Here is a 19,334-nt window from a genome sequence, read left to right on the forward strand (position 1 = left end):
AATAAAAATACTCTTAGCTCAATATTATCAGTGAACCAGGCCGGGCTGGGGCATTTCCGAATAATCCCATAAACTCAGGCTTCAAGAGGTGGTGGGAGAGACTGGCTCATTACAGAGAAACTGGCTGACTTCAGCAGTGACTGAGCTAGGAGGACTGGCTATTTGTTCTGAGCAACACCCTGTCGGATGCCAGTCCTAGTGCAGTTTGTTGAAATCCAGTTGAGGGCAGTTCTTTGCTTCGAAGGAAACGCATTCAGAATGTTAAGTGTAGATGAGTGCATTTGTTTGCGACACATATATAGGGCCAGATTTATAATTTGTCATGCAAAACCTGCCTCTTTGACTGATCCGGAACTGCATCCCCCCTTCCCCAGTACCTTGAGACCCTCAGGGGTGAGTAGTGCGCTCTATAAATCCCTGATTGGTTGATTGAACACAACGCCGCAAATCAAGTTAGGGACCTGCACGAAAGGGCAGGAATGTGCCACATCTTTCAAGATACGGCGCATTCCTGTCCTCTGCCACACAATCTGCAGCCTAGTGTCAATGCAGGCACCCGTGCACCATGGAGCAAGGGTGCCTATGTTACACGCATATTAGTTTTTGTTCAGAAAGGAACACCTTCCTGCACAAAAACAATCCTTACAGACATTTTCCTCTTTCTAAGTGTGCAGCACACTGGAATGCAGCGCACTTGGGGCCATATGTATCATCATCATCATTTGCGATTTCTAAATAGCGAATTTTAAGGAATCGCTATTTAGAAATCGCTAAATGGTATGTATGTACAAAAATCGGTATTTTTTTGCGATTTCCAATTATTCCTTATTTGCGAATTCGCAATTTGCGAATTTACCAATAAGGAATAATTTCCCATTCATTTTCATGGACCAGGAGGCCCATAGCAATGACTGTGAAATAATTCTCAATTTGCGAATTAGCTATTTGCTAATCACAATTTGAGAACTATTTCAAGGGTGCAGGGGTGTCTCAAGGACACCCTGCTGCACCCCTGTAAATTACATGTGTGTGCATATGGCGCACATACATGATGCCACCCTCACAAATGCACAATTTTGCAACTACAAGTTGGTGGTAATTTGCGATTTCTAAACCCTGAAATCGCAATTCTAAAAAGCTTCATTCATAGCATTTAAGGAATCGTAAAATTGTGATTCCTTAAATGCTTAAGCAAAATAAGGAATCGAAATTTTTTGCGATTCCTTATTTTGCTAATTTTTCATACATTCCAAAATCGGTAAAAAGGAGATTTGCGATTCGCTAAGGCCGTTAATGAATCGCAAAAGGCTTGATACATATGGCCCTTGGAAAGAGGCAAGAATGAGGAGAAACCTCTTTGCTGCACCTCTGGTGGGACGGCGTACAATTCTCACGCATTGTCAGGTTTCCCAGTGTTGGTAAATCTGGGATTGCTTCAGAATACGTGGGTGCATGCGTGGAAAGACCCATGCTCCACCCATGGAACGCTCCCACCATGTGGACTAATACAAGGCAGTGGCTTGCATTTCTCCAGATCTGCCACGTCACGCAGGGGATATTCTTATACCACATATTGCGACACCAGATCCGATGCGGCTGGTCCTGGTCTTGCTGTTGGCTGCACACCTCTACTGCGCTTGTGTTGCGGCCTACCTCTTGTTGTAGAAGATTTGAGTTTAGAACCGTGAAAAAATGTCTTCCACATTATTTACATATTTATTTGTCCCCTTCCAACTAAAAATTACACATTATGGTGACATTTTATTGGGTGGAGGGGACAGTATCGAGCTGGATTTTTTGTTGTAAAATATTGTGCCAAAAAGGCCCTGGGTTTAAGTGCGTGGATCCCGTGGAAGGAAGGAATGGATAAGGCTCGCGCTCCGACCTTGATTGATGGTGTTATGGTTCCACACCTACTGACGTACCTCGAAGAATTATGCAGAAGAATTCTTATTTTTGGGGAAAAAAAGCATTATTACAAACACAGTTTCGTTCGCTTCCTTCAAATTGCAGTCATGTAGAATGCAGCCCCTTGGCTGTTCGTCATCTGTCTCCAGCTGTCCCCCTCCACCCTCTAATCTCCTTCCTGAACAGCCTGGGAAATAATGATTTTATTGAGTTTTTTTTTCTATTTTGAACACTGGCTTGTCACCGCTAACGTTTGTTTAATAAATCATTTGGCAGCCCCATGTGCTGTAACTAATGACGAGGGGTCCTTTTCCTCCTGTGAAGCAAAACACTTCCAAGAGTATAATCAATTTCCTCAAAGTGAGCGAGCCAGGCTCTCCTTTCCCAGTGGTGAGAAGCACAGAAGCCCTGGCCACCCCTCTTCACCAACACATTCCTCCTGGTCACTATGGACCCTAATTCCGGTCATGGGCTTCATATCCACACACCTCCACCTAGACTCCATGACCCCAAAGCCATGCACAATTCTGCCCAAGGTCAATGACTGCACAGCTCCTCCCAGGGTCAGTGACTGCACACCTCTGCCCAAGGTCCTTGACTGCACAATTCTGCCCACGGTCAATCACTGCACAGCTCCGCCCAGGGTCCGTGACTGCTCCATTCTGCCCAAGGTCAATGACTGCACAGCTCCTCCCAGGGTCAGTGACTGCACAGCTCCTCCCAGGGTCAGTGACTGCACAATTCTGCCCAAGGTCAATGACTGCACAGCTCCTCCCAGGGTCAGTGACTGCTCAGCACCGCCCAGGGTCTGTGACTGCACAGCTCCTCCCAGGGTCAGTGACTGCACAGCTCCTCCCAGGGTCAGTGACTGCACAATTCTGCCCAAGGTCAATGACTGCACAGCTCCTCCCAGGGTAAGTGACTGCTCAGCACCGCCCAGGGTCTGTGACTGCACAGCTCCTCCCAGGGTCAGTGACTGCACAATTCTGCCCAAGGTCAATGACTGCACAGCTCCTCCCAGGGTCAGTGACTGCTCAGCACCGCCCAGGGTCTGTGACTGCACAGCTCCGCCCAGGGTCCGTGACTGCACAATTCTGCCCAAAGTCAATGAGTGCTCAGCTCCGCCCAGGGTCTGTGACTGCACAGCTCCACCCAGGGTCCGTGACTGCACAATTCTGCCCAAAGTCAATGACTGCACAGCTCCTCCCAGGGTCAGTGACTGCACACCTCTGCCCAAGGTCCTTGACTGCACAATTCTGCCCACGGTCAATCACTGCACAGCTCCGCCCAGGGTCCGTGACTGCTCCATTCTGCCCAAGGTCAATGACTGCACAGCTCCTCCCAGGGTCAGTGACTGCACAGCTCCTCCCAGGGTCCATCCACTCAGGATCTCCCACAGACCCATGTCCTCACCACATCCTCAACAAAGCAGACTCCATCATAGCACCGCACCTCCGAGACGTCATCAACTGCTCCTTCAACTCCGCCACCTTTCCGGTAGACTGGAAACACGCAGAACTCACCGCCCTTCTGAAAAAACCCACAGCGGACCCCACCGAACTCAAAAACTACCGCCCCATCTCGCTCCTACCATTCCCGGCCAAAGTCATCGAGAAAGCTGTCAACAACCAGCTCACCGCCTTCCTCGAAGCCAACAAATCCCTCGACCCCTCACAATCCGGATTCAGAGCAAAACACAGCACTGAGACCGCCCTCATCGCAGCCACAGACGACATTCGAACTCTACTGGACAATGGTGACACCGTCGCCCTCATCCTCCTTGACCTCTCTGCAGCATTCGACACAGTCTGCCACAAAACACTGTTACAACGCCTCAATAACATCGGAATCCAAGGAAAAGCACTTGAATGGATCACCTCATTCCTCACCGGAAGAACCCAGAGAGTCCGTCTTCCACCATTCACGTCAGAGGCCTCTGAAGTCATCTGCGGCGTACCACAAGGATCCTCTCTCAGTCCCACCCTCTTCAACGTATACATGAGCCCCCTCGCGGCCATCGCACGCCAACACAACCTCAACATCATCTCCTACGCGGATGACACACAACTGATCCTCTCTCTCACCAATGACCCCAGCACCGCCAAAACTAACCTACACGAAGGAATGAAAGAAGTTGCCGAATGGATGAAACTAAGCCGTCTGAAACTGAACTCAGACAAAACAGAAGTCCTCATCCTAGGTACATCCCCATCTGCATGGGACGACTCCTGGTGGCCGGAAGCCCTCGGAAAAGCACCCATCCCGACAGACCACGCTCGGAACCTAGGCGTCATCCTGGATTCTTCACTTTCAATGAACAGACAAGTCAGCGCCGTATCCTCTTCCTGCTTCAACATTCTTCGCATGCTCAAAAAAACATTTCGCTGGATCCCCCCCGACACAAGGAAAACAGTCACCCACGCTCTGGTCACGAGCCGACTGGACTATGGAAACACCCTCTACGCAGGTACTACCGCAAAACTCCAGAAGAAACTCCAACGAATCCAAAACGCCTCAGCCAGACTCATATTAGACATCCCACGCAAAGAACACATCTCTGGTCACCTTAAAGACCTCCACTGGCTACCCGTCAATAAGAGAATCACTTTCAGACTGCTTACCCACGCACACAAATCACTCTACGACATCGGTCTAGAATGCCTCAACTCACGACTGTCCTTCTACACCCCCTCCCGCCAACTACGTTCTTCCAACCAAGCCCTCGCCACTGTTCCTCGCATCAACAAGACCACCATGGGAGGCAGATCCTTTTCATACCTGGCTGCTAGAACATGGAACTCACTCCCCGCCTACCTCCGCCTCACCCAGAACCACCTAGCATTCAGAAAGCAACTCAAAACTTGGATATTTGACAAGTAATCCCCCCCTTCCTTAGCGCCTTGAAACCCTCTGGGTATGTAGTGCGCTATACAAATTCTCTGACTTGACTGACTTGACTTGACTGCACAATTCTGCCCAAGGTGAATGACTGCACAGCTCCTCCCAGGGTCAGTGACTGCTCAGCACCGCCCAGGGTCTGTGACTGCACAGCTCCTCCCAGGGTCAGTGACTGCATAGCTCCTCCCAGGGTCAGTGACTGCACAATTCCGCCCAAGGTCAATGACTGCACAGCTCCTCCCAGGGTCAGTGACTGCTCAGCAACGCCCAGGGTCTGTGCCTGCACAGCTCCTCCCAGGGTCAGTGACTGCACAATTCTGCCCAAGGTCAATGACTGCACAGCTCCTCCCAGGGTCAGTGACTGCTCAGCACCGCCCAGGGTCTGTGACTGCACAGCTCTGCCCAGGGTCCGTGACTGCACAATTCTGCCCAAAGTCAATGAGTGCTCAGCTCTGCCCAGGGTCAGTGACTGCTCAGCTCCGCCCAGGGTCTGTGACTCCACAGCTCCGCCCAGGGTCCGTGACTGCACAATTCTGCCCAAAGTCAATGACTGCACAGCTCCTCCCAGGGTCAGTGACTGCTCAGCTCCGCCCAGGGTCTGTGACTGCACAGCTCCGACCAGGGTCCGTGACTGCACAATTCTGCCCAAAGTCAATGACTGCACAGCTCCTCCCAGGGTCAGTGACTGCTCAGCTCCACTAAGGGGCAGTGACCACACAGCTCCGCCCAGACTGCTTTTCGCACTGAGGGTATATGGATGATGGATATTAATATGTTGTTGCAGATGCTGAGTGCCTGTTGTCTTGTTGTTTTTTTTTTGCACTTCTTCTCCAGTCTTGTAGTGTCATAGCTGCAGGTATGCAGAGAGGAATTGGACATGAGGTACTGCATCTAGATCAGAGGTCTTCAAACTTTTGTCGGCCGAGTCCCCCCCATCTAAACCTTTTTACACGTTGAGCTCCCCCCCCCCCCCCCACGCCACCATCACCTGAGAAAAAAGTTCTGGAAGCTGCTACTCTGCGTCATTGATGGCCATTCCCTCCTGCAGAGCCCAGGTAATATAGTGCAAATAATATAAATAAAGTAAGAGTGTTCAATAAACTGAAGTTTTTGTAGTGCACATGCTTATTCTAAAGTGCAAATGAAAAGTCTCCAAGAAAAAAACTTGCACAAAAAATTACATTGCTGCTTTATTTTTCACATAAAACACCAAATGTAAGATAGATTAGCAAAACCACTCTAAAAAAACTGGTGTGGGAGTGCATGTTTTGCTCCACAATATTTGTTATATTAGGCTTGTGGACTCAGCTCTCGGAATTGTAACATGTTAAACAAGCACCAGCAACTTTAATAAAGGTCAAATTCATTTTTCGGAAGTCACTGGTAAATTAAGTGATTTTGCCCAGGACCACAAGATGTTGAGTCGATACCAGGACTCGAACCCAGGTCCCCAGAACCAAAGTTAGCACCTATGGCATTCATTCCAAATCCGCTCCTCCTTGAAACATCTAACGTTTCCACTAGTAGTGGGACGAAGGGAAAGGAGCAAGGCTTTAAAAATATAATACAAAAAGTTCTTCACTCTTACCTGCCAGAGAATGGAATCTTCAGGAAGGTTACAACCGTTGTAAATTCCTTACAGTGAAACGTACTTCCGACGTGGGAAGCAACATGGGGCGCAACTAGACCCAAACTTCAGGGGGGGGATAGGACTAAGATTCCCAGCCAGGGCTGGCCCTAACACTGATCGCACACGAGAGAGGGACAGGTGTTGCATGAGCAGGGTCTGTAGTGTGCTCGTGTGATTGCAGGGTGAGATACAGGGTGAACTCGTGTGACTGCAGGGTGAGGTACAGGGTAAACAGCACAAGAGCATTGTGAGTGCAGTGATCACTGTAAGTGCAGAGTGCGCTGTGTGCTCATGTGACCGCAGGGTGAGTGAAAGGAGAACGGTGTAAGTTCATGGTGAGTGGCATAAGTGGTGTGGGCACAGTGAGTGCAGGGTGAGTGGGTGGAGTGAGTGCATAATGATCAGTTTAAGTACATTGTGATCCCTGTGAGTGCAGGGTAAGTGTGAAAGTGAAGGGCGAGAATGAGGAGTGAGTTGTCTGAATGCATGGTGCCTTCCCAGACAAAGTTGAAGTTACTCAGCATGTTATTGAGGCTAGTCATAGGGTTTCAGATATAAGTTAAACTATTGCTTTTATGGCATTATTCTGGGTCCAGGGATCGAGGGTGGAGGAAATAAATATTGTGCTCATCCTGCAACAAACTTCCAATCTTGCGATTAGGGTTGCCAGCTCATTATATTGATGTCCCAGACGGTACAAAAGTAAGCAGTCCCCTACAGCCTATTTTCAGCACTTATCTGTGCATATTTGGAACAGCAAAAATAAATAGAAAGCATTTTTAATTGTGTTCTAAGGCTGCCTGAATGATCTATGACTTATAATTAAAGGGAACAAAGATTGAAAGATCAAATTACAAATGAGTACATGCTATTTTATTTATAACCCTATTTAGTGTCAAGACTAGGCATTTGCAGGCTCTTTAAACAACACTTGACTGGCATTTTTATTTTGGTAACCCTACTTTATATTCCTTTTCATGAAACGCATTCTCACATTAAGGCAGTAAAACGTAAAATGTAAGGAATAGGCAGAGTGGGGGCAAAGGGGGTACTTGAACCAGAAAATAAACAGCCTCTCTAATCAGTTTACAAAAGTATGTAAATATTAACAGGCGCACAATGCCCATAGGGCTCGAAGGGCTTCAGGCCCCCCCATGTGTGTCATCCCGGGCTGAGACAGCTTCCCGGGCACACACACAGACAGTTTTGGAGCTGCCAGCCACACCCGAGTACCTCACAGGTCTTTAAAAGACCATTTATGCATTAACAAGGCGTTGTTGTTTTGTCACCCCTTCTTAGAGCCCCTGCATTTCCACTCTTCCTATTGCTGGAAGAATTAGTCCCCCCCTCTCCCCACCCTCCCCCCTGAAATTGTTGCGCCTCTTGCCTTTACAGACCTGTGACTCCAGACACTCTCAGCCAAGCCCCCAGCAGCAGGAGCTCCAGCAGCCCGGACTGAGACACAGGACTCATGCCTGGAATCAACAATAGAAGGTGAAGTGGTCGGCTGAAGTGCGTCCCCCCCCTGAAGGGATGCTGCGCCCCCCCAGGGTGAGGTTTGTAGACCTATGATCTAGATGCCCTGCTGTTGTTCTTGCTCAGATTTGTTCTCATTGGTATGTATGTTCACTAGATGGATTCAAGCTTATTCCAGTGCCCGTGCTGATGCTATCTATGTAGCCAAGAGACTATGATGAGACTTCTGTCCCCGTTTTGGATCCCACTCAATATCGGAAGTGTCAAAGGACCTAGATTCGTGTCCTTTGTAAGTCAGAAACTAGGGAAAGCCTTAGGGATCTGACCAATGTTCCCTCTAATTTCTTTCGCCTGTGTTCGGAAATGAAAGGTGCCTGTGCACTAGAGCAAAGGAAAAGTGTGCCGGAGAAATGCAACAACTTGTTGCACAAGGAACACAATGTGGGAACATTCAAAATGAGAGCTGTTTGTCCCTCCCAAGATTTTTTTTCATGTAAAGGTAAAAAGGTGTATATTGTCTCCCATTTTGCTGCATGCAACAGTCATTATGGAGGCTCTTGTACTAGTCTCAGCATGTGATGTTCCATTCTGATCTCCTACACTATTTGCTTTACAGTGAAAGCAATGTTCCCAAACCTTCCTGGTCATTTGTGTGCAGATGTGTTCTACATGTTTACTGCCTTCATCTTTCACAAATCCCAAGAAGGTAAGATTTCCAGTTTGATTTCATGCTCAAATTGATTTATTCTGCTCTACTCTCATCAGTCATTCATAATGATATAAAAAGTTATGCCTTGTTTTCAAGAATAAGTTTGGTCAAAGCAATCACCCATGTGGGTTCACATTAATTGTGGAAATTCAGTGCTGGGATTGTTGGATGAGTGATGAATATTACAGCTTCACTTTGCTTGTGCATTAAATCAAGACTGGGTTGAATCACCAAAGCAGTGAGCAGTAGTCCCAGTGTATAAACATGTTGTGCCAGCATGATGAAAAGGCTGCATTGGTAGATTTGGAAAAAGAGGTCCATAGCTCCAGCACACATCTTCTCCCGACTGTTCACCCTCGGTGACTTCAGACTCTGAGCTTTCAACCCTCACTACAGGCTGCGTGGATTTTTTCTTGTTCATCTCTTTCCGAGGGCTATCAAATTTGCGGGCGAAGGTTAGAATTCTGCCCTGCGCGTAATCGCGCTCATCCCTCTTGAATTTTTATTGTTTACGTTGACGAATCTTCAATTTGTATTTCTTTAGTCGTACTTTCATTTCTTCTATAAGTTTGTCGAGTTTATTGGTATCGGCCTCCTTTGCGATGCGATCTCCTGTTCGAGTATGCCGATTTCCTCGAGGGCGGTAGCTCGATCACTCCATGCGAATTTGACCAGAATATCAAGCATCCCTTTACAGGACGCTGCGATGTATTCAGCCCACTGTTGCAACAAACGGGGGTCTGGGTTCTCGTATGCGGGTACCGTGTAGATCCGAAGACCACGGGGTGCTTGATATTGAACAGTCAGGAGAAGAAACTACAACCTCGGCAACAGAGAAAATCAAGACTCCTTTTCATTTGGAGTTCAACTTGATCAGATGAGCATGGCTCCGGGGTGGCAAAAACAAACCCCCAGAAAACGAAGACGAACCAGGAGAGGCGGTGGGAACGGGAAGAGGCTGAGGAAAAACAGTGCAGCGAGTGACCCGCAGCAACAAGGGCAACAGGTGGTAGAGTCAGCTGCTGAGGCCAATCTCACCATCATCAATCTGACCCCTAACGAACTTTCACCTGCACAAGAGAAGACACTACAACTAGGATTGACTTTCTGCCCCGATGATAAATTTGAATTCACTCAGACCAGAATCGACTTGTATAAGTTCACTCGTAAAATGAAATTGCACAAATTTCACAAAATGAAACCATCAATCGCAGAATCCAGGAGACTGAAATCGAAATCATCAGTGAAGGAAACTGACTTTCTTGACGTTAATGATTTAAGTATGGTGGAACTGCTGGAGGACCTATGCAGAGAGAACCAAGATGTGGGACAATCACAAGGGGATATAATTGTAAGATCAAGGAAAATTGGCATTGATCAGGAGGCACCTGTGACTTCTTTTAAGCCTCCTTCCCAGTTTAACCCGCGCCTACCCTATGATGCCATCAACACTTTCTCTGAGGCCGTCTTAAAAGATCTGAACAAATTGAGATCCATTACAAACAAAAGGCAACCTCTACAGCAGAACCTGACAAAGGAACAGAAGAACATCTTGAGTTCCATGAGCAAGGATGAGAATATAATCTGTAAACCCTCAGATAAGGGGGGGGAACATTGTCCTCCTGACGAGAGAACAATATTGCGGCGAATCCCTGCGACAATTAAATGATGGAAGGTATTACGAGAAGACGACTAAAGAACAATATCTCGAAAGTATTTCCTCCTACCATGAACTGATCGATAAATGGAGAACTCATTCTATGCTCGAGACAGATGAATTCCTGTTTCTGAAAAACTATGAGCCCATGATCCCGACCTTCTACCAACTTCCCAAAGTGCACAAAAGTCTGGTGGACCCCCCCGGCAGGCCTATTGTTTCATCTAAAGGAGGACTGACTGAGAATCTTTCAAGATATATTGATTCATTCCTCTTCCAGTTGGTCATCGAACTTGACTCTTACGGCAAAGACACTAAGGACTTCATTGCCAAGATAAATAGTATTGACTGGGACCCTGCATTTATATTAATCACTCTTGACATCACAAGTTTATATACTTGCATAGATCATTCACAGGGCATTCAAGCTATTAGCTATTTCCTGAGAAAGAGATCATTGACATTTGCAGAACACAGCAGTATGTTACTGGAATTTGTAAATTTTTGCCTACATAATAATATCTTCCTATTTCAGGGAGACCTATTCAGGCAGATCTCGGGGACGGCGATGGGCACCTGCTTCGCCCCCAGATATGCGAACTTGTTCGTAGGCTGGTGGGAGGAGCAGGTAGCCTTTGCCGGAGCACATGCCAGGTGGATTCAAAATGTGGTTGTGTGGCGTCGATACATCGACAATCTCTTCCTGATCTGGAGGGGCTCTTCCAGTCAGGCGGAGGAGTTCATCAATGATCTAAACAAGAACTCCCTGAATCTTAAATTCACACATGAGATAAGTACCACCGCAGTCAATTACTTAGACCTAAGAGTATTTGTAAAAGAAGGGGTTTTGAGTACGGAACTCTATAGGAAGCCCACCACTGGGAACTCCACCCTTCATACACAGAGCAGTCACCTGCCAAATCTGATTATAAGCATTCCTTACGGAGAACTTCTCCGACTTAAACGGAATTGCACACACAATGCGAATTTTGAAAAGGCAGCAATTGAATGCATATCTAGATTTAAAATCAGAGGGTATGACCAAGGGCTATTAACATCCGCCTTCAGGAAAGTCCAAGGTAAATCACGGGCAGACCTTTTAAAGGATAAATTAGGAGTCACAACAGGAGAAGTGTCAAACAAAAAAGATCAGAAGGCTCAATTTCGGATGATTACAGGTTACTCGGGAGATGCACAGAATGTCAGACGCGTCTTCAGACGTAACTGGCACATTCTACAAACTGACCCTATCATAGGCATGGATGTCCCAGAAGCACCATTGATGACTTTCTGTAAATCTAAGTCTCTTAAAGAGATCCTAGTACAGAGTCATCTGCCACCAATAGCATCACGAACAGGTACACTGAGGGATATGAGGGGCTTTTTCCCATGCGGGAAATGTAAGGCCTGCTCCACGAGCATAAGAGTTTTAAGCTATCCGTTTCCTGGGTGCAGGAAACCTAGAATAATCAGTAAATTCATCTCCTGTCCCACCCCTTTTGTGGTGTATTGTTTGGTATGTCCTTGTGGACTTAAGTACATAGGGAGCACTGTCCACAATGTGAAGGTCTTAATTTTGGAACATCAACGGGCCATAGTAAATAAGGATGAGAACTATCCAGTAGCACAGCATTTTGCCTTGAAACACCAAAGCAATAGAGAGCTGCTTCAATACTATGGCATTGACCATGTCCCGATACACCCAAGAGGGAGCAATAGGCTACAGCGGTTGAAAAGACTCGAATCACGCTATATCATAGACTTGCAGACCAAGCGCCTTATGGGTTAAACAGTAGCGAAGAATTGACAGTTCATTTGGGATAGTTGTACATGATTTTTCTGTACTAAGCTGAATTGTACTCTATCTGTAGTTGATTATGACACATTGATTAATGTATTTATGAGGTTACAATGCTCCTTTTGTATCCATGTTTCAAAATTTGCTGGTATTGTTGAACTTATTGTTGAAGGTATCATACAATGACACATTAGCATTTTTCCACCCAGGTGTCTATAAACAGATATTGGTTATGCCGATACACGGCTAGATTTTTATTTTTGTTGTCCACTTGTGAGGCTTATGGGGACCATTTGAGTCGAGATTTCCCTCTCTAAAATATTTTTGAGTAATTGCATTGATACCCCCCCCCATCAATATGTGGACTTTGCCGATCCACGGCAAGATTTTTCATAATTTCTGTTCATATCCATTATACTGGATGGGTTTTAAAAAGTAAAAATTGCAGATATATATCTTTTCTTACTACCAGTTCCTGCGAATTAAGACTTTTGTACATGGATGTATCTTAACATTGACTGTGCTAAAATGGCAGCCGATACCACAAACGGTCCTGTTGACTGAACCAGTCGTCGCTTTTGTTGGTTGAGTGACGCGGGAATGTTTAAAATGGTGTCTGACTAGTAACCATTGTAACACTGACGAAGGAGCATATCCGAAACGCGTCTGTTTCTTATACCATCTGCTGAATAAACAAAATCGATGGTGGCTTCCTGTGTGCCCTAGTTTCTGTTGTAAACTGACGGAATTGGCAGCGTATATATATATATATATATATGTATATATATATATATATATTCACTGAAAAAAACCATACGTTTCAGGCCTGATATAGCTAGGAATTAGCATTTAAAAAACCTTGCAAATTCACTGAAAAAAACATAGGTTTCAGGCCTTATATAGTTAGGAATTAGCATTTAAAAACCTTTAAAATTCACTGAAAAAACCATAGGTTTCAGGCCTTATATAGTTAGGAATAAGCATTTAAAAAACCTTTGAATGTCACTCAAAAAACTATAAGTTTTAGGGGTGTATAGTTAGCTGGACATTTCACTCATACAAAACCATTAAAATTGCTCCTATATAGTTAGTTGTACTAACTATATTTCGTACACCCGCAATCCACTGCTGATGATATAATACATCATTCATGACATGTTCAGTGACATCACTGAAGACATCTCAAATGACATCGCTGATGACATCACTGATGACATCATCCACGTGACAATCACATACACCTTTTCATACACTAGTAAAATCTTTCATCACTCTTTGTAAAATACAGAGTATACTCTAAATTGGGGGATTAGGTTACCTTGCATACTGGGTGTCCCTGGGGGCCAACTAGCCCACCTTGAGCCTCCATTATGCGCCAGGGGGCTGCGTTGCTTTTCCCCGGGGGCGGCGGTCCCCGGGGCAGTGTAGGGGGGGATTGGGGCCCCCGCACACTTCTTTATCACTATGCCCCCGCGATTTTGTCCCCCCGGGGGGTCATTTGAAAAAAAAAACGGGTTTAAAAAAAAAAATAGGGCTTGGGGGTCCTTGTGGGACTATCTGGGCAGGCCTAGGGGGTCAGGGTGTTTCTACCCTGCCCCCTTTTTGTGTTCTACACGTTTGTTTTTCTGCTTTTTTGTGCCTCGGTCTACCGAGCACAAGATGGCTGTCAACACTTCCTGGTTTGGAGTGTTGACAGACAGGGGCAGCCAATCAGCATGCAGCTCGTGCACGGGAAGGTACATGTACGGTGCGCGCACGGTGCGTGCTCATAGATATATCTATTTTTTCTCTTTTGATTTCCTCAGGAACTACTGGAGGCATTTACACCATTTAAGCAAAAGGGTGATTTGCGAATCAGACTCTACCAGTTTGCCAAATTTGGTGTAATTCCGTTCAGCGGTTCGGGCTGTAGCCGTGTCTAAACGTCCTATGGAATTAACATGGGGAAAACATGTTTTGGGACCCCCTTTTTTCTCGGCCCCCGCTTGACAAATCTACCCAAGACTTTCAGGGAAGAAGCAGAGCAGAATGGGCCATCTTCTTTGAGAAATTCGCGAGGATTCAACAACCATCGCCAAAGTTATTCCCAATACAATGTTGCAGATTTCCTATGGAAACTAGGTCCTAACTATCTATACCTACTGACGACCGCCAGTAGGTAATAGATAAATATATATATATATGTTCACTGAACAAAGCACAGATTAAAGAGACGTTATATTTAGGCTCAGAGGCTCAGATTTCACTTGTACAAAACCAGTGAAGTTCATCAGTTATAGTCACCTTTCTTCCCCAATGGTCCCTTTTGTCCAATCGCCTACATATCACCTGCACATGCTGGGTAGGTGGTGCGGTGTTTCCAGCAGCTGGTACCAAGGGACCATCTACTGCATTAATACTCTCGCAGCCCTTGGTCACTAATAAGAAATACATAACACCCAGAAGCAGCTACTGGCTGTGCTCTTTAGTGCACCATGCAAATTATTCTCATTTTTAGTCATCAGGTGTCCATAAGCACTTTGAAGGGAGGATCCCTGCTTTCACAAGCACTGAGAATAATCAGTTTTTACTCAGCGCATCAAGCTCCTGAGAATGACAAGCTGAGTAGGATTTACCAGCATCCTGACTACTCATCAATGGAGAAGTCATCAACAAGGACCCAATGACCTGTATTTCATTCCTGTGTATAGAAATAGACTCAGTAGCAGGGATGTGTAGGCTACCTCAGAGCTAAGTGTCTGCCTTCTGGGAATCTATTGAGTCATGCTTGTCAGTCAAAAAAGTCATGCTTCATGAACTGCTATTGATGGGCCAGTTAAACTTTGCACTCAAGGTGATTCCCTTGAGGAGGTTGTTTTCCAAGAATATTGCCAGGGCCATGTCCGGCCTATGGGCCAAATACCACAATACTAGGCTATCTCCTGAGGTCAGGGAGGGCTTGTACTTATAGAGGGACGTCCTTTCAGACTTTTATGGAATGCTCTTGTAGCACCAACTGGCGCAATCCAAAACACATCTGGTTCACTACATAGACGCTTTGGGTAGCATAGCTTCCGGACAGTGTTTAGTATCAAGTGGTGCATGTGGCATTGGCAGGCTGAGTCGGTGTCATCTAGTCTCAACAGAACATTATATTCCTAGAGCTGTTCCCAATTGTAGCAACTATGCAGGTTTGGGGTGCTCTCCTGGCCAGGTACGATAACACGTCAGGGGTGGCGGCAATTAACAATCAGAGTGCTAGATGCCCTTTTGTGGTGATGCTGCTCAACGCTCTCATCCACATTTTCTTCACATCAAATGTGAAGTTCTCTGCCAAGCATGTGTTAGGGGTAAAAAATATTGTAGCTGATACCCTATCTGGTCATAGGTTGGAAGAATTCAAATCACTTTGTCCGCAGGCGGACAAGGTGATGACAGATTTTCCCTAAAGCATTGTGGAAGTTTGGTGCCTCATTGTCCCAGAGTTAATTGCAGCATACTTGGCCCCAGGACAAAATGTGCAAATGAGACTGCATGATGAGCTTGCGATTCATCTTTTAGTTCACCTGACAACTCTGAACGTTTTTCCCAGTGGGTGTCTTGCAGTTCTTGGCTAAGCAGAGGGCTCTGGGAAAGTCCCTTCCATTGGTAAGAAGGCAGCTATCTCAATTCGCCTCCTTTGCGGGTTACTGGGGTGTTGGGAATCCAACCAAACACCATAGAGTGTGGAGGGCCATCCACAGATGTGAGTGCCTGTCTCTGTGGTGCAGTACAGTAGGAGACCAATTGATGTAGCTCAGCTGTCGCCTGTACTGGCATTCTGCCCCGTGTCTGCTTGTCTCAGGACAAAGTACAGTTATTTAGTCCAGCATACTCTCTCTTGTTGTTGCAGGGATTCTGCAGAGTCATAGAACTTTACTTGGGATCATAGAAACTTAGTAGGCAGCGACTGAGTCCCTTTACCACCTGAGTACCCATGGACCCGGGACCAACTAGCTGTAGTGTGTCACTTGCCATCCTACTCACTCATGAGGGATAAGTGATTAGACACCTCAGAACACAGAATTCCCGACCCTCTCAGGAATTGCAGTTGTAGGGCACACCCTTTCACTCTCACACTCGTACCAGTCCACAATAAGATCTGACAGAGACATGAGACAAGTTTAAAATGTGTATTTTAACTATTGTGTTCTAGTATGCAGTATACATGCCAAAATAAGTAAGAAAATGAGTAACGCAAATATGGTCAGCACAGTAAGTAGTCCATAAATCATAAAAGAAGCCGTCATTATATAAGACAGGGTAGCCTAGCCCCACTCCCCTTCTACAGAAGCGAAACAATTATGTATCCGAAGATCTCTGGGTGTTGGCAGCATACCCCGTACCTTAGCATGCACAGATGAAAATTCTACATCTCAGGTGCTGTCACAATCTCTTCCCATGGAAAGATCCCTTTCCAAGTCTGTTGTTACCTATTCTGTGCATAGCTATATGACAAAGTATGTGTTCCCAAACAACAGCTGCATTTGTGTGATTTGTCTAGGTGCTAAGGCCTGACCATAACAAAATAACAAGGGGCATTGTTGTTTGACCTGGTCTACAGGGTGAAAACTAAACCCCAGGAAAGAACAGAATGCGATTACAACGGCAGGTCCTGATGTTTTGAGAGGAACTTTTGGGGGCTTCGCCTGCTGACAGGGACTGTGCGCTATGCAGTACCATGATGTAAGTGTTAGGATGATACCCCTGCTGGGATGGAGTTGTAACTAAAGTCTACTAGCCAAATATTTTCTTTGGCAAATATTTCAGAAATGCCCATGGTAGAGGGCCTGAGAGATGTATCACGATTGGGGCCCTCTGGCACAATGTATTCAGCATATTTTGCAGTGCAATGCAACGTGAAGTGTCACAAATGTGGTATTAGATGTTTAATGTCACTAGTTGAGTGTTTTTTCTGTGTTTGCATTGTGTATTACTATGATTTCATGACTGCTGAACAAAGACTATTTTTCCTCTCTGATAATGTTTAATAAAAGGCTACGTAACCCTTGGTTGAACCATCATAATTGTGTTCACCTTCCTGGGGCTGGGGGATGATCAGTAGTGATGGGCAGAGACTTTCAAATTGTGCGCACACTATCACATGCAGGTTCCTTAATGAAATTGCCAGGGGAGGTGGTAAAAGCAGTGCAGTCCGTGTTCTAAGAATAATAACAGTTGTATAAACGCATACTTTACCCGTGCCCACAAGCACATGTTAGCCCAAAACATGCTGCAGAAATCAGAGTGTAAAGCGCAAAGCCCGGTCTCCCTTCTATGTATCACTTTTGACCGCTCCATCTCTGACAACAATACTGTCCGGTCCACCAGCAGGCTCTTCTGTTGCTCCAGGTATGGTCATTGGCGGTTTCCTTATTAGGGCGGCAGGTCTCCGCTCCTGTTTTAATTTCTGCCGCAATTGCGATTTACTATTTATTTTAACAAAGGTTAAATTAATTACACTTGTGAGCCTCGCTCTGAGTGAGGGTCAGGCAAAACCAGGCACATGTGCTAGAGCGCATGTGCCGGCCACCTCAGGATTTAGAGGGCTTACCTGATGTCAGCTCTGGCTCCCGGTGGCTTACAACACTGTAAGTGACTGCCCTCTGATGACGCTGCAGTGACGGCTGGTGACATTTGAAATTGATGGGGCATAAAAGTACAGGATAAGTGTTGTGTAGCGAGCGAGCCCGACCTTTCCAAAGGGGGTATGGAAGGGGGTTTTCCCCTGTGACATTTTTGAAAAAAAGAGTGGGAAAAGGATGCTTTTTCAAGCAAATCTGAGAAATCAAGAAGGTTAATGAAGCAATTGTGAAAGTAAAGTTATGACATCGATAAAGAGCCTCTGGGTAGCATTACTTGACCTGCAGACCGCTGGGACGCTCCTTCGCTGGAGCAGCCGTGCGCAATACAAATAGCACTAACATAACATAACATAACAGACACTGTGGCAAGCTGGGTTGTTCTGGACTTCTATTGCAAAGACCTCAGGTTCCAGTTGGTGCCTGTACATTGAGGAAGGCAGGGCTGTGGGACATAGGCAAATGCTAAGCTAGAGCATCTGAAAGCTATCAAGGACGGAGAAAAGTCAATCATATGTCAGACCAGGGTTGATTGACTGAAAAGCTGGGCGGGGGAGCGACAGTATGTGTCAGTCACATGCCTGGCTGTGGCCTCCAGCAGACCAGCTGGACTGGGCTGGTGTCAGTTGTTTAGTGGCTTGTCAGGCTGGCACCTTTGAAAGGTCAGCAGGGCTGGGCCAGTGTCTGTCACTTGTCAGGTTGATCGCCTGAAAGGTTAGCAGGGTACAACAGTATCAGTCACATGTTTGACTTCTGCCTTAATGAAATGCTGGACTAGGGTAGTGTCAGGTCAGTCCCGTCAGGACTGTGCCTTTCAATGGTCAGCAGGGCTGGGGCAGTGTCAGTACATCTCAGGCCCTGCATCGTGAACAGCTGTGCTAGGAGATATATGACCAGCCCTGGCAGTGGAGGGAATCACACCAAGGTGTGTGTGTGTGTGTGTGTGTGTGTGCGCGTGCGTGCGCACTGGGCAGGGTTCATTCACAGTTCCATGTGAGGCCCACTTTTCATAGGTGTGTCCATCTCAGTACACAGCAAGTGTCCGAGTTCCACCAAAGGGAAGAGGCTGTCTGTAGGGTCTTCATAAGACTTACAGCAGTGTCTCCCAGATGGTACAAGGAACTGAGCCTCATCGGCTGGACATTAGAGGCCTTCAGCAGAATCTTAATTGGACTCAAGGTAGTGCATGCAGGGACTGTTAGCCCAGTACAGGACACTCAGCCACATCCACCGGATACAAGAGACTGCTAGCAGCTGCAGCACCTGAATGAGACTCTCAGCAGCAAACAAGATAGAAGAGACTGTCATCACCATCAGCAGCAGGCTGCTAGCAGAAGCCTACCAGCGCCATCTGCATGGCACTCGACAGCATCTGGAAGGAGAGAGTGCAGCATCTGCATGAGAATAGCAGCAGGAGACAGGGAACTGAGCGACACTGCTGTGTGTTTCTCTGCGTGTGTGTTGTTACTATTCTCTAAAATTAGTACACCAAGCAGGTCTTGTTCGGGCAATTTACAGTAATGCTTTGCAGTGGGCTGCGCACCACATTTTTTTAAATTGATCTTCTATGCACAGATATTTCCCAGAGGTCCTTCTCCAGCAGTGCATTTATTAAGTGTTCATCAGCTATTGCTTCCATAGCTGCCATTTGCTTATGT

Source organism: Lissotriton vulgaris, chromosome 7, assembly GCF_964263255.1.
Source record: "Lissotriton vulgaris chromosome 7, aLisVul1.2, whole genome shotgun sequence".
NCBI lineage: Eukaryota > Metazoa > Chordata > Amphibia > Caudata > Salamandridae > Lissotriton > Lissotriton vulgaris.